Source organism: Diceros bicornis, chromosome X, assembly GCF_020826845.1.
Source record: "Diceros bicornis minor isolate mBicDic1 chromosome X, mDicBic1.mat.cur, whole genome shotgun sequence".
NCBI classification, from domain to species: Eukaryota; Metazoa; Chordata; class Mammalia; order Perissodactyla; family Rhinocerotidae; genus Diceros; species Diceros bicornis.
Genome location: NC_080781.1, coordinates 4,409,342 through 4,436,801, shown reverse-complemented (window position 1 = coordinate 4,436,801; position 27,460 = coordinate 4,409,342). Strand labels below are relative to the sequence as shown.

Sequence of the window (27,460 nt, the reverse complement as noted above, 5' to 3'; positions counted from 1 at the left end):
GGGGCCTCTCCTCACCCTGGTGTCGGCACCTGTCTTTTGCAGCCCCACTCTACAGATTTAGGACTGAATTGATCAAGAAAGGAGGGAGAAGAAGAGGACATGAGAGAATTCCAGGAATATTTTGACTCCAGTCTAAGGCTGGTCTTATGTGTGAAGAAAATATTCGACTCTGTTTTCCACAGCAAAGAAACAATCATGGACTGTATTAGGTGAGGTAACCCTGGCTGAGGAAATAAGCCCAAAAGTGTATAGTGGCTTGAACGTTATAAAAGCTTTGCTCGCATGGTGTCCAAAACAGGTTGTCTTGACTAACAAATGACTCTCCTGTAAGGAATGGTGCAGGCACCATTTCCTGTCCATCATTTGTTGCCGTAATTTTCCATAGCCAAATTCTCAGGCTACCATGCTTCTCTTCGTGCCAGCCAGCTAAGAAGGGAAAAAGAATGAAGCTTGTCATTGGGCATCCATGAATTCTGCTCACATCCCATAACTCAGTACCTCACTACAAGACAAGGTGGACATATGCTCTTCAGGTGTCCAAGGAAAGAAGATAGAGAGTTGGAAAACAGTTAACCAGTCTCTGCCAGGCAGAATATACCACAATTCAAATGGAAATTGCCATATGGGCACTAAATGATGAAAAATTCGTGATACTCTACTAGCAAGAGGACAACCTTCTTCTTACAGTATCAATGTGTAGTTGTGTGGGAGTGCAATTCTTCAAGCCTGTTCCCCATTACCTTGACTGTATGCAGACGTGTTAGTCATGTTTATTCTATTTCACTTCAAAGGTGGCTTTCATTTCTTTAGTGGTTTATATCCTTATTCCCTTCTTTCCAGCTTCTTCCTGGTGTCAAGCTACCTGACAAACTCTCTTGCCAGCAATATGACCTTGGAGAAGTTACTTAGCTTTTCCATGTTTCCTTCTCCAAGAACCAGGGCCCATCATTTTCTTTTCAAATCCAAGTTTCATGTTCAACCAGTAGGCGTGACTCATTGTGATTGGGTCTGTGGAAATTTTCTTATATTATTAAAGATAGAGGTTATTTTTTCTCTCTAGTTTTCATTATTTCACTTGTTTATGGTGGATTTTAAGGAAGGAGAGTGTAGTAAACATGTGTTAACCATCTTTGGTCAGAAACTTCAATTACCACCAATCCAATCTCTGTCTCTATGTGATAGTTTACTGTTGTTTTTATCTTCTACTTATGAGTGAGATCGGACAGAGGGGAAGGGGGGAGCAGGGGGCCGAAAGGGATGATTAGGCACATGTGTGGTGATGGATTGTAATTAGTCTTTGGGCGGTGAACATGATGTAATCTAAACAGAAACCAAAATATAATGATATACACCTGAAATTTATATAATGTTATAAACCAATGTTACTGCAAAAATTTAAACAAAAAAAGGCAAATACATAAATATTTCAAAAAAAAAACTTCAATAAATGGTCCTTGACAAAAATATATAAACATATTCATTTTGCATAAACTCAAAGACTCACTAAAAATAGTACTATCAGAAGTGTAGATTCCTGGCAATGCCACATTTCTGGTAGCTCACACCCACGTGTTTATTGGAATGAATCTCAGGGTTGAGTGATAAGAAAGATAACTCATATGACCTTGTCTGTTTTCTTGCCAATGCCGCTTCCAACAAATGTGTTTTAGAAGCCAATATCATTTAGATAGTGTCAGATGTGTAAACTTTAAAAAGAAAAAAATGTAAATCATGACAGTGACTATATTTACTGAATACTATAAAATATGTTGAGTGCTACACTGTCCTAGAGGAAAGGATTGATGGACATCCTGCTCAAACTTCCTTTGTTCTTAAGTCCTTGGGTGTCTCTTGGTAAATATTTCCTTTCCCTCATGTTAAAGAGATCATATCTAGCAGATCAACTTTGTCTGCAGATTTTTCTAGTAGATTAGGAAAGAACTAGAGTGGTGAAACCATCAGTAGCTTTTAAACTGAACCTGAGACTCTGGAATAACCAGACTTTGCCAGTCAGTAAGTCAACATTGAAGCAGTAAGGCGTGAGAGTGTCTGGTCAAAGTCAAGATGAAATGAAGAAGGAAGAAGAATAGTGGTTAGCGTTTCTACCATGGGTAATGGAGACTCCTGGACATCACCTCCACAACTCCAGTAGCCTTGTTTTCATTCTAGTTGACTATGGGCATTTCATTATTTCCCACATACATGCCAACACGTGACCAAAGATATTGCAAGTTTTGTCCCAAGAATTGCTTATGAGTAGCAAGTTCAAGAAGAAAACAATTTTAATTTCACAATAGATGTTCTCCACATTTCTATTTAGTAATTATAAAGAAAAAACTATGGTGTAAAATTTAAGGAATATTGAAAAATTTAAGTTCTTGCTGTTTGTGGCATAATAGTCACTTACTGGAAAGGTGATAATTCACTTTATGTGAATTTAACTAAAAAATTCACAGCAGAGTAGAATATCTCCAACTTTGCACAACATAATTCTTAGAGTGGGTGAGGTTATTGGAAGCAAGGAGAACAGCATTCTATGCAGAAGAACAAGCTTTGGAAGGGATATTTTCCTTGGTAATGAAGGAAGAGAGGGAGAGTGGAATTTCATCTGCCTTCCACGGACCTTGCCTTCCATGTTTCATGCTACTGGAGCCAAAATTAGGTATGTGCCCTCAGACCAGTAGCAACCTGGAAGGATATAAAGTTGAAGGGGAAGCCAGCAAGGGAAGCATAGTCCTCAAAATCAAGGAAAGCCCCTCAAAAGAGTGCAGCCAAAGCTTTCCACGGACATGCAAAATCTGGGTTTTCAATCTTCAGTAATTAAAACAGCACCAACAGACTCGGAACTGCTTGGAGTCAAATCCTGCTGCAACTTACCTGCAGCTGGGTGACCTCTCCCATTGTTCAGTTTCCTTATTTTCAAAATGAGGCTACTCATATCCAGTTTACAAAGTATTTGCAAAGATTGAAATGGACAATAGTTGAAAACCTTCTGATGCACATCAACAGCTCAAGAAGTAAAGGTGCTCATACCGGCTCGATACAAGGTTCACATAAAGGAAGCCATATTGTAGAAAAGAAACCATGCTGTAACTTTGAATGATCTCTAATGGACATGCTCTGTGGACTTTTTGGCCCCTGCCAGCTGCAACAAGCCAATAATTTTGTTCTTTCGAGTTCCTTAGGAATGTGATGGTCCCGGAGCAGAAAGTCTATGCTGATAGCCATCATCAAAGACAACTAGAAGATCAGGATATAGGGCATTGCTGTGGTCTCAGATGCATATCCAGTAAAACCAAAGACTATCAGAACTAAGAACAGATGGATGCCTCCACCCAAAGATCAAATGGATGCCCCACCCTGAGACCAGATGCCTACCCCACAGGAAACCAGCCCCTTATATATCTGGGTCTTTGTTCTGTGAGATGGTTTCTTCGGACATTAGTTGGCCATCTTCCTTCTTGCTAGCAAGCTATAATAAATAGTCCTTTCTCTCCTACCTCCTTGCCTCTTGACTATTGGCATGTCTTACAGTGGGCAGTCAAACCCCCTTTGGGCAGAAACAGTACCTCATGTCCCACCATCCTGAAACTTGCTTCAAAAATGATGATTTGCTTCAAACCTATTCTTAAAAGTGGCATGTCATAATTTTGTAATATTAATTGGATTTTGAAACCGAACCTTCCAATGACAAGGCTCTGACTGTATACACTTTCTGCAATGGCTCTGACTCTGTACACTTTCTGCAAACATCAGGCTTTTATTGCTTTTACCTCACTCAAGATCTTCACTCACTCAAAGGGGACATTCTTAAATAATTAATGGACGGAAGAGATATCTTGAATCATCATTGTTTAGAATGCCCTGAGATAATGCACCCTGCAGTGAAAACAGGCTGGTGAAGAAAACATATTTTCCCTGCCTTTATATGGCTTAAAATAGACTGGATGCATTTTCTTAAGTCAAGTAGAAAGTACTCAGGAATACACTAGAGGAACACCTAACCCAGGGGCCTGGGAACATCCCATTTCTTAAGACAATAGGAAAGGCTTCTTGTGACAGGTGATGTATCAGTTGAAGAGAAAGGATAAGGAGGGACATGTGTGGTGTGGGGAGAGGGAAGGGTGACCTAGGGAACAAAAATGTGCCAAAGTCTAAGTAGAAGGGACCCTGGTGTACTTTTTTTTTGCTGAAAATTACCTTTTTTTCTTGCTTGCTTGCTTTCTCTCTCTTTTTTGTTTGCTTAAACAATAGATATTTATTTTCTTATAATTCTGGAAGCCAGATGTCCAAGATGACAGTCTCAGAAGGTTTGGTTTCTTTTTTTCTTAATTGAGATGGAATTGACATATAACACTGTGTTAGTTTCAAGTGTACAACATAATGACTTGATACATGTATATAATACTGCAAAATGATCACCAGGTAAGTCTAGTTAACATTCACCACCACACATAGCTACAGTTTTTTTTCTTGAGATGAGGACTTTTAAGATCTGCTCTCTTAGCAAGTTTCAGATATATAATACAGTGTTGTTAACTGTAGTCACCATGCTGTACATAGTATCTTTTCTAACTGTGAGTGCTGTAGTTAATGTCTAAAGTGTGGAGTGGGAGATAAAGGGCTACAGGAGGTGAAGCTTGTGAGATACTAAGGTGAATCAGTCAGGGATTGGGATTGGGGAATAACACAGGGATTAGGATGAAATTCCACAATATTAAGGAAGGGTTGCGATTCTCAAAGGGATGCAGGGAAGCAGTCATCATGAATGGATTTGAGTGACAAAAAGAGAAACCGTTGGAAAATTACTGCTTCGAGTTACTAAATATAGAATTAGATTGCTTGTATGGAAAAGAAAAACAGGCAAGAAAGTAGTAGGCTGAGATGATTATCCCATAAAAACGGGGTTCTCCTACCCGATGTGCATAAACAAGCCGATTAATTACGGCGTTAGCATTTGGGAAAAGAGATCAGCTTTATTCTGCAAGATCTATCTGCAAGGAGACAGCTGATGTGTGCCCTCAGGTCTGTCTCCCCAATTCAGGATCTGGGATGAAATTTAAGAGGTTAGGGAGAACAGGCCGGCACGAGGAAATGCTGGCAGGATAAGTTTTGATTGGTGTGCTTCAAGCATTTATGTTAAGGTTCTAAACATTTATGGTAAGGTTCTAAACATTTACGATGAGGTGGGGAAGGAATTTTAACACAGCATCTTCCTGAATGGCAGACCCCTCACTTCTGATAAGAGTCCAACTTTAAAGTTCAGTCATATCCCAGTTCTTTGGTTCCGTGATGAGGAGAATCTTTGGTTCCACGGTCATTTCAGGTCAAGATTTCTTCTTCTGTGCATGCTCTGGCTATGCGACTTTGCAGATTTTCTGAAAGACAATTTCTTAATTACTCTGTTGACAAGATGGGGTCAGTTGAACTGGTCCTGGAGGGACCACAGTTACAAGATGAGATGGATGAATAACAGCTTGAGGTAGAGAAAGATTTTGTGGAATTCAGAAATTCTACACCAAGATGAAGATCTGCTTTGTAATCTGTAAAACAAAAGCAAAACTTAAAAAAATCAACTCAGTAATGAGGAAGACGATTTGAGATGGTGAACATGACTGCCCAGGAAAGGGACACAAATTTTTTTTTTTTTTTTTTTTTTTTTTTTTTTGTGAGGAGATCAGCCCTGTGCTAACATCCGCCAATCCTCCTCTTTTTTTGCTGAGGAAGACGGCCCTGGGCTAACATCTGTGCCCATCTTCCTCCACTTTATATGGGACGCCGCCACAGCATGGCTTGCCAAGCAGTGCGTCGGTGCGCGCCCGGGATCCGAACCAGCGAACCCCGGGCCGCCGCAGCGGAGCGCGCGCACCCAACCGCTTGCACCACCGGGCTGGCCCCAATTTTTTTTTTTTATGAGAAAATTTATTAAATTTCTTGAGGCCAAAGTCTCCTCCAAAATAATAATAGTTGGAATTCAGAGAAATAAAATCCAATGGCGGAGAGGAAAATACTAAAAACATCATAGAAGAAGTTTTCCTAAACCAAGAGAATAATTGAGTTTGGTGACTAACAGGGCTCACCAAGAATTTCACGGAAAAGGAAAAACTCATATCTATGCATTCAAGCAGGAAATATAAGTGACCTAAAAAATGAGAGGAAAAACATAGATTATCCTCAGGGGGTTTTCCGTAAAAAATGCCATATAAAATGATTTAAAAATAATTTAGAGCCTTTAAGGAAGATGGTTTCAGGATGTCATTTGTAGTTTCTGTTCATCTGTGAAAATAAAACAAAGTCAGTAATCGTGAAAAAGGGTCAATAATTTAAATATCTACTGTTAGCAAATGTTTGAGTAAATTAGATCAACTCAATGGACTATTAATATCAAAAATAAAGATCATGAAAATCATATACAAATTTAGAAAATGTAATATACTCTATTAAGTATTAACAAATAAATTAAATTGGATATGAATATGATCACAATATATCCAAATATACTTGAAAAAAACTGTGGGATGAAATACAGACAGGTGTTAATAGAAATTGTCTTTAGGAGGACTTACAATGTTTTTTTATTTCCTCTTAGTTATCTGAAGTGTAAAGCTTTCTGTATTTAGCCTGCGTTAATTTAATACAGGGAAAGCAAACTGTAATATTTGATTTGTGTCTCATTCATCAGCAGTTAACATATATTTACTCAAATGACCTTAAAAATAAAGATCATTTACTTTCAAGGTGTACATGGACTAGAAGGGAAACCAGACCCGGATGTCAGCTTGTCCCCAGCCAGCCTGACTCCATGGATGCCTGCTCACTCCTTCCTTCATTCTTACCTTGCCAGCCCCTGCTCTTCTATCCTGTGTCTGGTTTTTCTTCTCTGCTTACCAGCTCCTTTGTTTCCCATCCCCATCTTTCCCCTTTCTCTCTAACTCATATCATCTGAGGCACATATCATCAGTCGGGGCTTCCTCACGGTGCTGCTGCCATGATCCCTTTGGCTTCTCTTTCTCCTTTCTCATTCTCCTTCTGCATTTTTGTAGACTCAGCTCTCACTCTTTGAGCCCTCATTTTCTAAGTGTTTTCTAGTTGAGATTTTTGAAAGGAGCCTATCACTAGCCTGTCATCCCTGCTCACCTGACCACGTCTGAGATGTCCAGGCTCTCTCCTTCTTTTGGGTCGGAGGCCCTCTATTGGTCCAATCAACAGTATTCAGAGCATGAAAACAAGACTCTCCATAGCAATTCCTTCCAAGAAGGTGTGGACAGGGCAGTGAGCATGGCAGTCACTGTGATTGAAAATCAATAGATAAAACCATTGACCATTTTAGTCATAGTAATTTAGTTAATTGCCGGCACTCGACATGAATCATCCTGTCACTGCTGAAGGCATCGCACTGCAGGGGATGAAAATTAATCCTTGCTTCAAATCCCATCTACTTCTCTTCTTCCATCTTCTTTTCCCTTGAAGCCACTGGATGGTTTTTAAAAGCATATGTTTATTAGATTCATGAATTGCTGAAAATAAATATGATAATGCTCTTTGTCGAGTAATGTGCCGTGTGCTTGTCACTCATTTAATTACTGTAACAATCTTAGGAGGCTAGTGTTATCATCACAGCCCACTCATAGCTAGAACTCAGGCTTGGTTAGCTTCCAATGCACGGCCCCTCCATGCCTTTGCCATCAGAATGTGTTATAGCCCACAACACACACACATCAATATCAGAGACAGGCACAAATTAGATTTTCTTTAATTTTCCATGCACTCCTGATAATAGGAAATGAATTTACTAATGACTTTCCTAGAAAAAAAAAATTGTATGATTTGGATCTAGTGCAAAGACTGAGAGACGGATGGAGCCTAATTGTGAGTTACAGGCACGGGCAGAGCAGTAATTAGCCATGCACATCAAGATGGGCATAAATTCCTCTCCATATCTCTGTGCACCTTCGTTGGTGCTCATAAAAAGGGAGGGCGTATTCCTGGAGGGGTTTTTATAGCACTGCCTTCTTTACGCACTAAATCAACCCTGGTGTGAACACAGCCTGCTCTCCTTCACTCCCTACACCTCCACAACAAAGCTGGTGAGTGTAAAAAATATTTAACACCTTCTTTTTCCTTCTTGTCTTTTGAGGTTGTCAAAAGAGATAACAGACGTCACTCTTTTCCTCACAGAGAGAAAGAGATGGATAACCTACAAAAATCTGAACTTGCCCTGAGCCCTCCAAAATCGATGAGAACCTCTGAGGAGAGATGAGATATGGGAACTCTCTCCCCTGTATCAGCATGAGGGGGAGAGCCATCCTTCACTCTAGCGATTATAGAAGAGGAAAAATAACTTTACCTCTACCCTTCTAGGGTCTTGGTTGAGACCTCCTGTAACAAAAGACAGATTAACCGAACAAGGGTATGGTTCTTATGCAGATGTAAATTGGTGCCTTCTCCATTGATAAGAGTTTCTAGACCTTGAGTCATCCTCCTCTTCCTGGTACAGAGAAGGAGAAACCCTTACAAATGGAGATTTCCCTTATAAATGTAAAATTTCCCTTACAAAAAGGCAATTTCTACTCCGTATTCAGAGCTTCTCCTGTGTTGGCAGTTTCTCAAAAATAATTGGCTCAAAATAATCAAAGCGCCAAAGATGCATATTTTGGGGTGTCATATTCTGTTCCCCTTCACAAGCAAGGCAAAATGTGCCGAAATTTCAACCAATTTTTATAGGTCAACTGTGGGCTAGTGTGTCAGTCTGGAATAACTCCATGCCCCTCTAAGGACAATTTTTGAAAGACTTTGAAATGTAGTGGGGATCCTAGCTAGCTCATCCATCTGGATAATTTATTCCTTTGGTGGTCTTTGCCCAGGCTATTTACAACTGTCTAAGTTATAACAAATTGTATAGCAATGCAAATAATTCCTGTCCAAAGGAATGCAAATTATGTCCGGTGGAATGCAACTGATTTTCACCATGTAGATTTTGCCACTGTGATGTGTTTTTGATGTCAGCTTGGCTAGGCTACGCTATAGGAAACTAATACAAGCAGTTGGTTACTTTCACATCTGTTTGTAAATTCATTTCAGCATTCTTTATTGGACTGTCAACATGGAAACTGATTGTATATTGTTGGGGCTGAGGGCAGACCACCCCAAAGTATCCCACAATAGCATATTGATTATTTTGAATTAAAGTTACTTGAGGAGCGGAAAGGGCATTCTGACCCTCTGTCTGTACCCCCTCAAAGCAGGAAATAAATCACCCGTGTGAAAGGTGCTCTCCCTGCATCCTTATCACCAGAGCCAGGGAATTCAGGGTTGAGAAGCCTATATAGCAAACCTTGCCAATTTACTACCTCAAGCCTAAACTCTGCTTAAATTCCTCAGTAATTACGTACCCCAAGCCTAAGTTTCTTTGTCCTGTCAATTCTTTACAAATTTATTGTTTCTTTGTGTAAAAGATATATGTACTGCCTACTTTGTTCACTGCCCAAACATCATTTCCCTATGATCTCGAATACATATGTATTAAACTGGGTTTTTCTCCTGTTAATCCAGTCTTGTGTCAGTTTTCCTGTTGGTCCAGCCATAAGAATACAAGAAGGGAAGAAATGGGATTTTCCCCCACCCCGACAATATCTTACTCTTTCCCTCATCAACTAATAAGTTAAACTAAATATTTGGCATATGCTTATTGTATACCTTAATGAGAGTCGTGGATTTACCTTTTTATTTTTCATATGTCCTTAGGATCCCAGAGACAAGGGGCGTTCGCATTTATTCAGGGACTCTCAAGTGGCCTCATGGTTTCCTCGTGAGAAAGATTAGAGGCAGAGTGGGAGATGAGAGACGCCCACCTCAGTGGTGCAGGCATGAAGGAAATAACCAATAGCCGTTAAGGGAAATGCATGAAGACCCACAGGCTTCCCTGAATCTCTCTCTCCTAGGAAGCAAATCCTTCAACCAGTGACAAAGGTTGCAGCAAATGATGTCACCCCCAGGGCCCAGGCAAAGACCCTTTGCAGCTGGGTCAAGGGTAGCAGACAAACTCTCTACTCCTAGCAGAGGAGCAGAAAATTCTTCTGGTCCCAAGATCCTATGCTGATAAAGAGCAGAACTCTGCTAAATCCTGGAATACGGCATAAACTCCCTCCCATGCACAACCAAACATTAATGCCAGGCTGAGTTTGGCTGTCATGGAAAGGAAGCCAGGGATGCTGAGAAAGTCGCACCTCCAAACTCTGGGAACACAGGACCAGCCTAAATCTGAGATCAGATTAGGAAGACAGAACACAGCTCACCTTTCCCCTCACCCTGCCCATCCCTGCCCTCAGCCTCCCATCAATTAACAAGCAACGTCAAGGTACTATGGGGAAGAGGAAAGAGCACAGAGAGACACCTACCATGGGGGGAAGGAGGGTAGGGAATATCAAAAGCTGAAAGGAGACCAGAAACCACGAGAAAACCATCCAGCCTTTCAAATTCCACCCTCAGCAAATAGTAATCATCCCCCACCACCAGACAAATTGGAAGCCTGTGATGTCTCGAAGTTAACCCAAACCCAGCTCTGTTCAACCCCAACATTACATGGGAAAACACAATTTATTTCAATCTTTACCAGGTCTGGCTTCATTTGCATGCATCCCACTCATAGAAGGGCCCCCACTTTGTTTCATGCTCTGCTGTTGCCATTTTCAAATTCAAGATAATTTTTGATCAGAGGGTAGCACATTTTCATTTTGCACTTTTCCCTGACAAGGATGCAGCTGATCCTGGTCTCTATTATTCTACATGTGAGAGCTGACATTCAACCAATTAGAACACATGTTTTCATACTGTGGTTCAGAAACTTTGATTGTCTGTAAGACCATTTCAAGGGGTCCATAGGGCCAAAACCATTTTCATAATAACTCTCAGACCCTGCTCATTCCCTCATGAGCTCACAGTAAAGCTTTCCAGAGGCTGCGTGACACGTGGTATTATAACAGATTGAATGCAGAAACAGATATGAGAATCTGGCTGTCAAACTCACTAAGGAGGTTTGCATAGATATAAACCAATGGTACCTTATCACTGTTCTTTTTAAATATTGTCATTTTGATAAAAAATGTCATTTATATTAGCATGCAAAGGGTTTATTTGTTATATCATGTATAAATTTAATAGAGTAATAAGTAAATATTTTAAACGTATCTAGGTATTCATTTTTACTTTGGTACGTATTGATAAATATAACCCACATTAAAAATATTCTTTGAGGTCCTGAATCATTTTTAAGAAGGTAAAGGGATCCATAGACAAAAAGTTTTGAAGACTGCTGAGGTAGCGCATATTGCATCCTGCCTGTTCCCTAAAATAAAAATTTGAGAAAGGTTAAACACTGTCTCAGTGAGCTGATTTGTGTTGACTTGAGAATCTATAGATGAACCTTGATGAAGTCCACTGCCCTTCTTTGCTGTGGATATTCCATCATTTCTAAATCTCAGAGACATAAATGTCATGCTATAGAGCTTCCAGAATAGGTGACTGTTTCTCTTCCCTGTTCTCAGGAAAAGTGGGTAAGGATGATAATAATACATCAAGAGAAAGCACTAAGTGAGCTGAAATGTGTATACACCAAGAGAAAGGGGATAGGATGTTGTATGTGCATAAATGTGTGTTTTTCTGCACACACCCATATAATAGTAACATAATTGTGGGTATAGAATTGCTAAGCCTTATAACTATTACTTTGACTGAGTATTAGTGAGCATAATCTATACTAGTTGTTGTATCAGACAACTCCACCTCTTAGTGACTCAACCCAACAAACGTTTACTTATCCTTTATGCAAAGACATCCCTAGTCGACTGGCTCTGGATGACTTGTCTCTACAACAGAACTTCTTGTATTGTAATGTGCACACAATTCATGGGCAGGGGGTCTTGTCACAACAAAGACTCTGAGCAAGTCTAGGGTGAGGTTGAGATTCTGCATTTTTTTTTTTTTTGGTGAGGAAGATCAGCCCTGAACTAACATCCATGCCAATTCTCCTCTTTTTTTTTTTTTTTTTTGCTGAGGAAGACTGGCCCTGAGCTAACATCTGTGCCCATCTTCCTCCACTTTATGTGTGACACTGCCACAGCATGGCCTGACAAGCAGTGCATCAGTGGGCACCTGGGATCTGAACCCAGGCTGCCAGCAGCAGAGCACGTGCACTTAACCACTACACCATGGGGCCAGCCCAAGATTCTGCATTTTTTAACAAGCTCCCAGATGATGCTGATGTTGCAGCCCATAGGCCAGCATTTGAGTATGGAGGCTATGAACACAACTGTGTGGGTCTCTAGTACATGCGGTCTTCCTGTGCTCCCAGGAAGGGAAATATGTGTGGGCGAGCACCTAGCCAGCTTATGCCATACATAAACTCTTGCATATTAATATTTATTTGGGGTCTTTTTTTTTCAGCTTGTGTTAGGTGCATTTAGCTTTGAAGGGACATTTTGTCTAAGTTGTAAAACTTTCTGTATTTTCATGTTGGTAGCCAAGGAGAATAGAGTAAAATATTGCTATACTTAAAATTGTAAGACCTGCCTCATAGGAATTCACTCAAAGTCCATAAAATTTTCCACAGTTTTCAATATGTACAGAAAATTTCCTTTAAAAAAGTCCAGGTTTCGTCTCAGTGCCAAGAACTAGGATTTTAGGTGTCTGTTATGCAAAATAAACAAGCCAAAGGAATTTGAATGGCCACACGAGAAAATTGTTTTAATCCATGTTTGTACGCCTGGTTAAAACATGGTTCTGTTTTATAAAACGCAAAAATTAAATATGGATGGTACCTAAAGAGAGCAGTTTACATCTAATTTTTTTTAATAAATTTTTAAGAGATTTACATTTTATTTTCTTATCTAAGCACAAAACGATTTGATTAAAATTTTATCTACTTTGTTATATGCTGTTTTATGCAATTACTATTTCCTTGGCTAGTTTTCTCTTTTTATTATTCCTTAAAGAACAACTGCAAAGATAATACATAGATGAAGTTGAAGAATTTTACAACCAGGCAATTTTCTCGGCTTTACAACTCTTAAGCTTTCACGAAATTTTGTGAAGTTGTGTTTGACCGAGGGATGTTAAATTGTATAGCAGGTGTTGCCTATCTCTGACTACCAGTTTGGAGAATATATGGAAATACACACAACATACATACACACTTCTGGTAAATGAATGGTTTCTGAGTTGCTGACACCATCAAGGATTTCCATAGTTCCTTGACATCTTGATTGTAATGTGGAAACCACATAGTGAACAATGGCAGGACAGAGTACACTATTTCTGCATTTATATATGGTTATTATGGAACCTGTTGTAAATCAGTAGGATGAGAAATCATATGGTATGGGATCCTTTGGAAGCCATTAAGCTTGACACCAATCTACACACCCCAAGAAGGTGGTGTCTCTTTGAGCAAAGCCTTCAGTGTTCAGGAACTCAGCCTCAAGCCAGAAAATCTAGTGGCCTTAAAAGGTACAATATGTAGGGCTGGCCCGTGGCCTGGTGGTTCAGTTCAGCGTGCTCCACTTCAGTGGCCTGGGTTCATGGGTTCTGATCCTGGGCACAGACCTACACAACTCATCAGCCGTGCTGTGGCAGCATCCCACATATAAAGCAGAGGAAGAATGGCACAGATGTTAGCTCATGACTAATCATCCTCCAGCAAAAAAAAAAAAAAAATAAGGAGATTGGCAATGGACGTTAGCTCAGGGAGAATCTTCCTCAGCAAAAAAAAAAAAAAAAAAAGGTACAATGCTGCTTCCTGTCAGACTAGAGCAGACCCATTTTCTCCTCCAGTAGAAGAGTTTTCTTTACCTAAAGAGTCTGAGGAAGGCAATACTGGTGAAAAGCGAGGTATTTTAGGGAACATTTATAAAAAAATAAATGGCTAAATCATTTAACAAGAATACACTTAACGAGGTGAAGAGCAGATTGACCTTATTTTAAATGGAAAACAATTCAGGGGTGAAATGTATCCAACCCAAATCGAGTTGTATAATGTGACAAACATTAGAAAGAAAAAAAAACTACTTCTCTGCCACAATCTATGTCCTAAGAAGGAGCTTTTCATTTCTTGATAATACTTCACGTTGACAAAGTAAAAAGGAAGCAACCATTATTGTGACAAAGAATTAAAGACAGCTTAGATCATTCAGTCTCCTGTGAAGAAAATAAATAGGAATGGGAAGAAAATAAGAGAAAATGCTCTTAAAAAAAAAATAAAAAAAACACTGGGAAACGGCCCAACACAGAAAAACTTTAGTTTCCTTTCTTTAACAGGATTGCTTTTTTTTTTTTAGTACGGCACGGACATCGTAAAATGTATTCTCATAAAATGCCAGGTATGTACTAGTAGATGAGGTCGAGTATGCACAATACTCTACTGTGAGTGTGCTTTTAACTAACGTAGGCAGACATTACTTGCTTACACAACGTGCTCTTAAAAATTAATACTACAGGGCTGGCCCCGTGGCTTAGCAGTTGGGTGTGCGCACTCCACTACTGGCAGCCTGGTTCGGATCCTGGGTGCGCGCTGACGCACTGCTTCTCCCGCCACGCTGAGGCCGCTTCCCACATACAGCCACTAGAAGGATGTGCAACTATGACATACAACTATCTACTGGGGCTTTGGGGGGAAAAAAAAAAGGAGGAGGATTGGCAATAGATGTTAGCTCAGTGCCAGTTTTCCTCAGGAAAAAGAGGAGGATTAGAATGGATGTTAGCTCAGGGCTGATCTTCCTCACAAAAAAAAAAAAAAATTAATACTACAGTTGAATATGAGAAAATCAAATAACAACTTCCATGCTAAAAAGAGAACTTTAGATCTACAAAACAAAACAAACTCTAAAATATTCCTTTTAGACAAATTCTTTGATGACGCTAGTCCAGCATTTTTCACTTGTTCTTTTTTCTTATTCTTTTCCTTCAGAATGGCACACGCAATTGGCAAACTTAAGCCCAACAAACTAGAGACTTGCTATTTTTCATCTCACTGAATGATTTTCATCTTTTTCTTCAATCTCATTATCTTTTTGAAACATATTTCATATTATAGTATTTACACATTCGTTGGCACATTTTCTACCCATTTAAATATAAAATAATAAGGGCAAAATCAGGACGATATTCAAATAACTGCATCAGCATCATTGTACAAAGATGACAAGTCTGTCTAAAAACAACCACTGACCAACAGAGATTTCTGCTCCTTAGGAGCTCGTGGTTCCCAATGGTCAGATGATACAGGGAAACATATATAAATATGTTTATATCTATCTATAAATATATAAATAATATAGGTATGGGATATCTATATAATGCATGCAAAAATATAGATATGACATATAAATAAACACATATGGCTACATACATGTGGATATTTAAATATATATGATATATATAACATAATATATATAATTAATATGTTCTATGTTATATACAAATATACGTATATATTTTAAAAAGTATTTTCAGATTTAACAGCAAAGTGTTAGTATTCTGGTTACCAGCAGCATCAAGGGCTATATCCTTTTGTACTTGAATGAGGATCTATATCTCAGCATATCTAGTCAAATTCTCATTGAGTCTTTTTTTGATGTTGGGTCATGTGATGATACTGAACCAATCTCTGTGGTCAGGAAGTGTAATCTCCTGGCTGACTAAAATCTAGGTTGTGAGTTCCACTGTGGAGTCCGAGTTGGACTCAAGTCTACCAGAAAGGTTGAACTGAAAGTGAAGAACCAGTTGGTCCCCCAAAGAGAAATGGTTGGCGGAGAGTAAGTGAAGTAAATGGAACCCAAACAGGTATCCACCAGACATAACCAATCAGTGACAGAGACAGGACAAGGATGCAAACCCACTGACTTGACATGTAGAATATCTCTCTTAGACCATGTACTCTTTACAATGGACACTCTGTCCTGCTCAGGTCAAGAGTAGAGAGTTCTATCAGGCCATGTTGAGGGTTGAGGAATCACTTTGGCTACATCACTCTTTGATTCCTCTAAGTAATTGAGAGGGTCCTTTGACCCCCGGGATGACTCACAAAAAAACTTTGAAAGGCATATAAATTCCAATTTGAGAGAAATTAAAATGTCTTCTGAATGCAACCTGCAGCCATGGGATGGAGGAAGGCAAAGGGCATGGAAGGTCAAAGAGTCCCATGAACAAAAAACCAAAGGCAAGAAGTGAAATGATACAGGATATGTGTAGGAAAGAAGTGTTTCAGCCACACAGAGAGCTTGGAAATGTGGATCAAGACCAGATGTTAGAAGAACTGAAACCTGAGCTTGAGATGACTGCATGTGAGTCACTGTCTTGACAAGTCATACTGTAGAACCTTTAACCCTGCTGCATGAGGAAAACAGCTCCTTCGAAATCAACTGTGACTGAGCTGGGATTAGCTCAGTCTCTGATTACCTTGTCTCTTGTGGGGGTGATTACAAGACACTCCCACAAAAAATCACTATATTATGAGAGTGTTGGATCAGATAGCAGAACAACTTGGGTCCTCTCAAACAAATGATCTACATGACCAACTAGACATTTCTTGGAATCTGGTCTATCTTAAGGCAGATCATACCAAATATAACTTCAAATACACATGACCATGTTTACTTTTTTTCACTGTCTGCAGTCCAGGATAGATATTCCCTTATCAGACCAAGATTGGGCATTGTTCTCTTGTCTACACCCACCTAACTTCTATTCTCAATCTCCATCCCCCTGGAAACATACCCAGACAGATTTATAAGCCAATATGCACACAAACACAGAGGCACAACTTACGTGCTGGGAAGAAATGGAAGTCGCACTTATCAAAAACAAAACCTAATGGAAAGATAAGCAAAAATCTTTTTTTTTTCAAAAATTAAACGCAAGAAAAGAGGGAAAAAGTCTAGAAAATGGCAAATGCCACAAAAGTAGGAAGAACAAATAAAAATAAGAGTCATGACAAATGTGTAGAATACATTATTAATCCTTAAAGCAGAAGGACACTTTATGATGTAGAGACTCAACTGGTGACTTGTATATGTATCGAATAAGATCTACCTGTTTTACAAAGATAACCAAATATCATTTGGACCAGACTTAGTGATACTACAATCTAAAGCACTGATCATGGTTTGTAATTACAGATTGCCTGATAATTTTTTTAATTAAGACTTTACATTTTTAGAGCAGTTTCAGGTTCACAGAAAAACTGAGTGGAAAATACAGAGATTCTCCATATATACCCTGCCCCTACACATGCACAGCCTCTCCCACTACCAACATTCCCCACCAGAGTGGGACATTTATTATAATCAATGAAGCTGCATTGGCACAGCATAATAGCCCAAAGCCCATAGTTTACATTAGGGTTCACTCTTAGTGTCGTACATTCTATGGGTTTGGACAGATGTATAATGACATGCAGTCTGATCATTTTTTTAGTCCATCTCCTGCACTGGACAGGAGGAGATCCCCCTAAAGATCTCTGACTTCTGGTGTTCACATCTATGTATACTCCTCACATTGAGTGTGCCCAGGATCATGAGATGTCACTTCTGCGTGTACTCTATGTGACATAAAACCCCATCTTGCTAGCAGACTCTCTCTAGAGACGTTCTCTGTTGCTGATGATGGTGCTCAGGGCAAGCTGCCCCAGGAAGCACCACTCTGGTATGCGGATTATTTCGAGCTGAAGACAATAAGGACTCAGAGAGCTCAGGAAAAATATTTGAGTTTCCCCTCCCAAACTGCCTAAATAATTTAAAACCAAAAAAAATCTGTTTTAGGAAGGGGTTATTATCATGACTGCTATAAAAGATAATTTAGGATAGAGGTTACAATAGAAAAGGCACCAACAAGCCCATCTTATCCGGAGTCCTGTCTCTCTGGCCACATTCTTTGGATGGCCCTGCAGGAGTTGCCAGACAATCATTTACATTTATAAGGGAAATCTCCATTTGTAAAGGTATCTCCCTCTCTGTTTGGAGAAGAGAGGGAGGGTGAGCTCATTTCTAGTAACTTATCAATGTGGAAGATGAGGCCTTGGGGCTGTATAATAAACCTTACTCTTGTTTACTGTGCTTTAGTGGTAATCTCCTGTAACTGACTCCCCCACCCCCAAAATCTTCCTTTGTCATTGGCTGAAAATGATATTTAAGACGAGAATTTCTGCTATTGTGTTGAGAAACGCAGTGTCCCTGCTTTCTCCCATGTATACATGTTATTAAACTTGGTATTATTTTCTCCTGCTAACCTGTCTCGTTGATTATTTGGCCAGCCAGAAGAACCTTAAGGGAAAGGGCAGAGGGAGATTCTCCCTCTTCCCCGACACTGACTTTGAAGAAGTCAGAGGTCATGTTGAGCTGAGGGTGGTCCTTAAGAGTTGAGGGTGACCTCTACCTCACAACCAGCAAGAAGCTGGGTTCTCAGTCCTACAGCCACAAGGAAATGAAATCTTACAACAACTTGCCTGAGCTTGGGAGTGGATTCTTCCCAGGGCCAACACTCCACATGAGAACTCAGCCCAGACAACCCCTTGATGGAAGTCTCGATAGCCTCAGGGAAGAGGATTCAGCTGTACCTGAACTCCGACTCACAAAACTAGGAGATCATAAACGTGCATTGTTTTAAGTGTGTGGTAAGTCACAATCTTTACCAGGCAAGGAGAGCACTTACTTTGCTCTCTGCTACCTGCTTAGTTCACTGTATGGCACTGAACACAGGAGATGTTAATAAGGATATCTTCAATGAATGACTGGAAGAATGACTTTAATGAGGAAAGAAGGAAATTCTAGATTATCTTGGATTGGAAACTTATGGCTTTGCATTGTCAGAAGGACTTGGTCTTGTTGATGAATGTTTTCTGATGCTGGAGCAATCTGTAAAACTATGACAATTGTAGCACGAACTAATTCGTGTTCACTCAACAGATATCAGTACAGAGGTAAGAGCCCTGGACTGCATTTGGAAGATAAGTGTTAGAACCCTGGTTCTTCCATTTGTCAACTGCTTGAAGCTGCCAGCACATTTAGCCTCACTCAGTCTCATTTCCTTATTTGAAAGGTGCAGATAATAATACCTCACAGGGAATTGATTAACCAGAGTATGCAATGGAAAGACACCTCTGAAAGCATTTAACGCTGTTCTCCATATCTTAGACGTGTGATCAATGTGATTTGACCCCCTTTGTTTCTTCCCAGAAGTATTAAGGAACATTATTAATCAGCCAACCCTTAATTATGATTCTGCTGAAAACAAAATGAATCTGTGCATTCTATTCCATGCATCCTATTGTTTTCCTCGTTACCATTTTTATGGCTCCTGTGGAGAAAGGCAACAGATGGTAAGCTCCCTAATACAAGGAGGATTTCAGTAGATAGAGAGATCTCTATCTCTACTCACAGCTAGTGATCTTCCAAATTGCACAGTCTTTTGTACATAGGTTAGACTCATTCATTCAGTCATACACCCAATAAATTTATATTGAGAATGTCATTTATGCCAAGCATGGTAATAGACCCTGAGGACTAAATAAATAGAAAAAATGACTATGATTCTTCAAAGAGCTTTCCATTGTTCCAAGACTTAAGGTTTCAGCTTGATTTCCTCTCATTGAATCCGCAACAACCTTCTGCTGCATAACTGTTAAAGGTCAGACCAGAGCTGGCCAGTATGCCACCTTAATCTAAATCTAAGCATCACTCCCATGTGTAAGATGAAGAATACTTTAATACATTAAACCTTGTCTTCCTATACCTGTAGGAATAATTGAAAGCAGATGGTTTGCATACTTTCCCAGATTTTGCTTTGAATCACTGTGGCCAAATTTTTCGTGGATATTCAATGACTTTTCAGATTAACTTTACTTTGGAATATGTGCTCTTAAAGACATACTTCCAAGAGATTAGTACAACATGTCCACTTTCATCTAACCCCTTACACTGAACTTTTGATGAATTATGAGTAAATGGATCAACTTAATTCAATGAATATCATGATTCACTCAAGATGGAGAATGAGAATAATTCATTTTTTTATGGCTGAAAGTAGGCAGAGTCCTGCCCTCAATCAATTTACATTAAAAACAAACATTAAATACAGATGGAAATTTTTTAAAAAATCACTTGACAAAATATATTTAGGGACTCTGTAGTTTTAAACCATTAGAACAGATAGATTTCTAAGACTGAGCATATTCTTATCTCCGTCTATTTTTGAGTCTCACCAAACTAAATAGTTTCCAATGAGTAATTTAATTCCAATGATAGGTAAAACTGAGCAAACACAGAAATTGTAAATCAGCTCTCTACTAACTGAAATCATATATTCACTAGAGCGTTTCATGTACAGTTTAAAAGAAATTCACATTTATTCACATTCTCCGTCACTGAAAAATAGAAAAGGTAAATTATCTTGTTTGGAGCTCTCAAGGCACCCCTAGGGGCTTCTCCTTGTTTTACCAGAACATTCTGGTCCCCTTAATGACTTAAGTCCACAGAACAATGTACTTTTGAACATATTTGAATGGCAATTTGAGATTTCATTGTTGTAATAAGATGCCTTTGACTACTTTCCTTTCATTAAAAGGGAAAGAAAGAAAACCTTTTGGAAACAAAATGAACAGTGACTGGAGAGGCGGATGTTAATCTTGACTTCCAAGCTGTATAGTGCCCTCAAATTCTGGATTTAATACCAACTGGTATCAAAGACTAGACTTAACGAATTTCGGTCCATCCAAAGTTCTCCAACTCCTTTAGCTTGGGGGCTTTTCCACAGCAATCTGTCTTATTCTGTGAACCTAGCTTGGTCTTTCTCATTCCCAAAACTATGAGCTCACTGTCTGTCTCTCTTTTTTTTTACTGTCTTGGAGAATCTTGGCTGTAGAAATGCAGTAAAAACATTTACATCTCACTGTTAGAGCAGTAGATGTTGAAACACTCATTTTACAACTTAACCCACTGCTTAAATTGCACTGCCAAGATTGCAGAGATTAAATCATAACTCCCAGGAGCATCACTGGTCTAGAACTTAATGAAGGAGAAGGGTCCACTGAGATATATATCTCTTATATTGCTTCCAGCCAAAGCAGCTCATGGTGGATCCATCTAGAAGTTCTTTAAAAAAAGGAAAGCAAGAGTATAATGGCAAAAGGAGTTACATAATTCTGTAGGTTATTTTTAGAATCATTTCCATGGTGTGAAAAATAACTGAGGAAAGGATTACATTAATAATGTGTGTCTAGCTTCCTAGTAACACGCTGAGCTTCTGAGCAGTGTGGTGTTCTGTCCCCGTATCTATGAGAAAAACCTTGCAGAAGACTACTCTTGCTCAACAGTTTCTCTACCTGCCTTTCATTCACTCTTCTCACTCTTCTCAGGATAAGGTAGAGAATCTATAAATACTAGCACAGTTTCACATTATACTTTGTCCTCAAGGTAATTTTTCCCTGGAGCCTGCTTTCTTTTGGCAGAAGCCTGCTTTCTTTCTGAGCCAGGAGACATCAGCTAGTCAACATAGCTGTTCCATGACCACCGTGCCTTTTAGGATGTCATGGAAAAAGAAACAACCATAACTGCCATGTTTAATGTTTCATAACAATTCCAGGAACATTAACTCCACCACTGGGGAAGGAGATGTACACATCACAAAAGAAGTGAGTGAGTCTTGATGAAGATGCTAATCAGGAATGGCAAAAGGCACATGATAATGATTGAACAGGACATGGGGAGACTCCAGAAATATTTTTATGTTGGCTGATTCCCTTCCCTGATTCCAGAGACCAAAGCAAAGTTGCTTAGGAGGTCTGGGGACTAGGGATGCCAGACAAACTTTCTTCTTCCTCTGGGTTTGCAGATTTCTGGGCTTATAGGTCCTGAAAGGAATAAGCCCGTAGGACTTACAGATGTCTGCACCGGAGGGGCTCAATGAATGCTGAGTGGCTTTAAAACTGTTCTGCTCACTCCCACTTCTGCATTATATCCAAAATAAATTAAATCTGGATCTCAAATAGCTATCTGCACCCCCATGTTCATTCTAGCATTATTCACAGTAGCTAACGTGGAAACAACCCAAATGTCCATCAATGGATGAATGGATAAAGAAAATGGGATATTGATCAACCCTAAAAAGAAGGAAATCCTGCCATTTGCAACAACATGGATGGACCTGGAGGATGTTATGCTCAGCAAAATAAGCCAGACACAGAAAGACAAATACTGTATGATCTCGCTTACATGTGGAATCTAAAATAGTCAAACTCATAGAAGTAGAGAGTAGAAGGAAGGTTGCCAGAGGCTGGGAAAGGAGGGGGAAATGGACAGGTATTAGTCAAAGGGTACAAAGTATTGGTCATACATGATTAATTAAGTTAGAGATCTACTGTACAGCATAGAGCCTATAGTTAACAATATTGTATCATATACTTAAAAATGTGCTAAAAGGGTAGATCTTATGTTATATGTTATTACGCATAAAAAATATATATAAATATATATAAACATACAGGGCAGGAGAAAACTTTTGGAGGTGATGGATGCACTTATGGCATAGATTACGGTGATGATTTCATGGGTGTGTGGTCGTCTCCAAAGTCGTTGAGTTGTGTACATTCAACATGCGCAGCTTTTGTATGCCAATCATATCTCAATACAGCTATCCTGCTGCAAATCTGCACAAACGTCGTCCATTTACCGTGGATGTGAGTTGGAGAACTTTTGTATGAAGGGCATTTTGAGCAGCAAATCAATAAACCATTTCACCCATGCCAGCACCCTGAATTGTATAAAAAGTCAAGGTTCCTGCCAGAAGGATTTCAGAAAGCCTTTCTAAATCCCTCAGTGGCCCAGGTGACGATGATTCGGGGCCAAATCCAGTTCCTTGCCCTGTTCGTTCTCTACCTTTTTCCTCTTTTTTAAGTCAGGCGCCAACCATTGGGTCCTGGGTGAAGGTGTGCCATGGATGTAAATATCTCTTCCCGAAATACGTCTCTAAGCCTTGTCCTGAAATATCTCCTCTCTCATGGCCTGCTCGTAATTACCCCATTTCTCCACTTCGTTTTAACAGGGTGCACTCTCCTTCATGGTCTTCAGAGCAGGCCTTGGGAATTTTAAAACTCTTCGCAGGTTATTTAAATGATGTCAGCATTTCTGAGCATCGGGAGCCGCTAAGAACCTATTGTAGAAGGCGTCTCTGTGAGCCACGGTTGCATTTTTCAGATTTTAGACACTCAGAAAATGGAACGTGAGGTAATCTTTAGAGTCAGGGAAATTTCGATGACCTTCTTCCTCTGGACTGTGACAGTCTTTCAGTTGTCAATTGTAAGAGCGAGCATCTCACTGTAGCTGAACTCCCCCTCGTGGAAGCTGGCAAGGTAAAATGTTGAAACTTGCCCAGTTTGGTTAAGTGCCTCATGAAGAGTTGCTTATAGCTGGCAGGACGAGACCTCACACTCCACATGACAGAGCTTGTATTTTCCTGCTACGCTTTTTCAATGATGACAGAAATAGACTACTCTCTCTCCTGCTGTGGGTTGAATTGTGTCCCTCCCAAAATTTATAGGTTGAAGTCCTAACCCTCAGCACCTCAGAGGGTGACCTTATTTGAGGATGTAATGGCGTTAAGATGGGGGCATGAGGATGGGCTCTAATCCAACATGTCTGATGTCTTCACAAAAAGGTGATATTTGGATATAGAGACTTATACGCAGGGAGAAACCCATGTGAGGAGATACAGGGAGAAGAAGGCCGTCTACAAGCCAACGAGAGACAAACGGAACAGATCCTTCCCTCACAGCCCTCAGAAGGAACCAACCCTGCCCACACCTTGATCTATAGATACATGTGATTTATACATTTGTAGGATATATATAAATATACACACACAAAGATTTGTGTGTGTATATATGTCACATATTTATATTATAAGCATATAAATATATTTTATATTATATGTTATATATGTTTTCTATTATATAAGAGATTTATTTCAAGGAATTGGCTCACACAGTCGTGAAGGCTGTCACATTCACAATCTGTGGGGGCAAACTGGCAGACTGGAAACTTAGGCAGGAGCTGATGTTTCAGTCCTGAGACAGAATTTCTCCTTCTCTGGAAAACCTCAGTTTTGGTTTTAATGCCTTTCAGTCAATCAGGCAAGGCCCACTCCATTATCGAGGGTAATCTGCTGTACTTAAAATCTACTGATTGTTGATGTTAACCATGCCTACAAAATACCATCACAGCAGTATCTAGACTACCATTTGATTAAACTACTGGGCACTATAGCCTAGCAGAGCTAACATGTTGTGGGCTGAGCTGTGTCACTCCAAAATTCATATGTTGAAGCCCTAACCCCCAGCATCTCAGAATGTAGCCGTCTTTGGAGGTAACGCCTTTAAAGAGGTAAATAAGGTAAACTGAGGTCATTAGGGTGGGCCTTAATCCAATAGGACTGGTGTCCTTGTAAGAAGAGGAGATGAGGACACAGACACTGACAGAGGGATGACCATGTGAGGACACAGGGAGAAGATGGTGTCTACACACCAAGGAGACAGGGCTCAGGAGGAACCAGCCCCGCCCACACCTTGGTCTCAGACTTCCAACCTCTAGCACTGTGAGAAATAAATGTCCGTTATATAAGTCCCCTAGTCTGTGGTCCTTTGTTGTGGTAGCCCTAGCAAACTAATATAACACATAAGACTAACCATTACAGTATATAACAGATCATGGGTTACCGTACTTAAAATGTGTCCAGAACATTATCCACAAACGACATTGACTGAACGGAGAGTTTGAGAAGAACAGAAATATATAGAAGCTGAAATACAATGAGGTACTCCTGAAATTTACACAATGTTCTAAACCAATATGACCTCAATAAAATAACAAAATAAATAAATGTGGATAAATGACAAAAAAATACATACATAAGTTTAAATAAATGAAAATTCTCTTTCTCTCCTCATTGGTAAAGAAATGCAAATCAAATCGGTGATGGGAACTTACATCTTTAACTTTCAAATTGACTGAGATATAAAAAATTGACAACACATAGCAAGTGTTTTGACAGTAATCAGGTAGCCTCTTGAGAGGGAAATAGGACAAAGCAGATCCACACTGAAAATGCACACAGCCTTGACCCAGCATTGACTAACACTTGTAAGAATGCACCCTGAGATACACACTACCTCATGAAAAAGAGATTTATGTTTTAGGGTGTGTATACTGCAGAATTGTTTTGTAATTGTGCAGAAATAGGACAAAAACACTAAAATGACCTCTGATAGAGGTTGGTTAAATGGCAGTAGTTCATAAACAGAATATTAGGCGGCTATGAAAAAGACTGTGTGTGTGTGTGTATGTGTGCGCGCATGTGCACACGTGTGCTCTTGTACTAACCTAGACTATTTCCAGAAGGTTAGAGGAGGAATTTGTAACAGCCTCTAGAGAACGGTGGCTCAGAATCTGCTCTAAGATCAGTTAATTCTTGCTTGTATATCTTCACGTGCTCTTGGACTTTTACGTTTTCCACATGTGCTCTGACTCTCTGTTAACATCGTTAAGTAAATGTTCTCGAATTCCTTTATTTCCATTAACACAATGCTGTACTGGGCCCCGTTTTTATAAAATAATCATGGACTTTGGATGAACAATTGGACCTCTATAGAAGAAGTCTGTGGAACAATGGATTCTGTAAGTGGACTCTGTTTATTCACATCAGTGTCCCATGAAGTATTTTAAAGTTAAATGCTGCTTCAAATGCAACTCCTTGTAAGATCAAAATTAATAATGAGTACATTTCTGGACAAAGAAAATGTCAACTTTCCTTGCAGGTATAAAATATCTTTGAAACAGCCATGTCTTAAGATCATCCATTATAACTTCCATCTTTTACATAAGAAACATACGTATGGAGGGCCGGGTTAAAATTTGCCATATCCATGCAAACATTCATTTAATGGTTGATGTAATGACTAAGCATGTCTTTAAATCTGAGTTTTGTGCTTATAAATAAAGAAGGAATCATTAATAGTAATAAAAATATGGACCATAAAACTTTCATTAAATAGCAATAAAGGAAAAATGTGAGATTTTAGATTTGCACGTTTCTATCCAGGCTCTCAAACTTCCGCCAAGAAGTACAACAAACATAAAATATTCTCAAGTGCCAACAATTTTATTTTTCTTTAACTTTATTTATTTTTTTATTTTGTTGAGGTTGTATTGGTTTATAACACTGTGAAATTTCAGGTGTACATTATTATTTATCAGTTTCTGTATAGACTGCATCATGCTCACCACCAAGAGTCTAATTTTTTTCTGTCACCATACATATGTGCCCCTTTACCCCTTTCACCCTCCCTTGTGCCCCCTTCCCCTCTGGTAACCACTAATCTATTCTCTTTATCCTTGTGTTTCTTTATCTTCCATATATGAGTGAAATCATGCAGTGTATGTCTTTCTCTGTCTGGCTTATTTCATTTAAAATAATACCCTCAAGTTCCATGCATGTTGTTGCAAATGGGACGATTTCGTCTTTTTTTACGGCCAACAATTTCCAACGCTGTTGCTGAGCAGACTGGCTATAATTGTCAAGAACACATCTGAAGAACACATGGAAAAGAAAGTACTTGACATTTATTTAATTATGTTACATTAAAAAGTGAATAGTTATCAAAGTGGATAATCTGATGATCAGTAGATAGAGTGTGTGTGTATCAATGAGATACGAATTTGAACTCGTTACTTTAGAATTTGACAAAACCCCTTTGATCAGCTGGACTTCAGATAATTTATAGATATCAAATTAAAGATGGATCTTCTTCTGCAGAATTCAGGAAATCTGACAGCTTGACATGGCAGAAGTGTGATGTTTCTTTCAAACGCCAAGGCAGATTTTGTCCTGGAATTGAGTCACTCTTTTGCCAAGATTTGAGCATCATTTGGTAGCCCCAGGAGCACTAAACTTAGAGTCCTGAAATCTAGATCTGTTTCTGGGATTCACTACTGTTGTGAGTTGAATTGTGTCCCTCAAAATTCATACGTTGAAGACCTCAACCAGAGTACTTCAGAATGAGAACTTATTTGGAGATAAGATCAATGAAATGTAGTTTAAGTGAGATGAAGTCTATAGGGTGGGTCCTAATCCAATAGAACTGTTGCCATTATAAAAGGGCCAGACACACACACACACAGGAAGGAGGCCATATGAAGATGAAGGCAGAGATGGATGTGATGTGTTTACAAGCCAAGCAATGCCAAAGAGTGCCAGCAAACCACCGGAAGCTAGGAGAAAGGCATGAAACAGATTTTCCCTCACAGCCCTTAGAAGGACCCAACCCTGCCAACACCTTGATCTCACACTTCTATCCTCCATATCTATGAGAGAATAAATTTCAGCCAGGACTCTTACATGGTTCCAGAACTTCAATGACCAGCAA

At 39.5% G+C, this 27,460-nt stretch overlaps 1 long non-coding RNA gene across 2 annotated transcripts in view; it reads right to left on the bottom strand.

Moving 5' to 3' along the window:
- Positions 1–4,964: 4,964 nt before the first annotated feature.
- The window catches only part of LOC131400701 (uncharacterized), a 51,310-nt gene continuing 28,814 nt past the window's right edge, over positions 4,965–27,460 (bottom strand). The window contains exons 2-3 of one of the 2 annotated variants that reach the window (XR_009217410.1): positions 7,138–7,288; positions 4,965–5,543 (exon numbers count right to left, since the gene is read on the bottom strand). This is a non-coding gene — a long non-coding RNA (uncharacterized LOC131400701). Of the gene's footprint in view, positions 5,544–6,001; positions 6,277–7,137; positions 7,289–27,460 lie in introns of those variants that run through there. The other variant, XR_009217411.1, reaches the window with a different exon arrangement.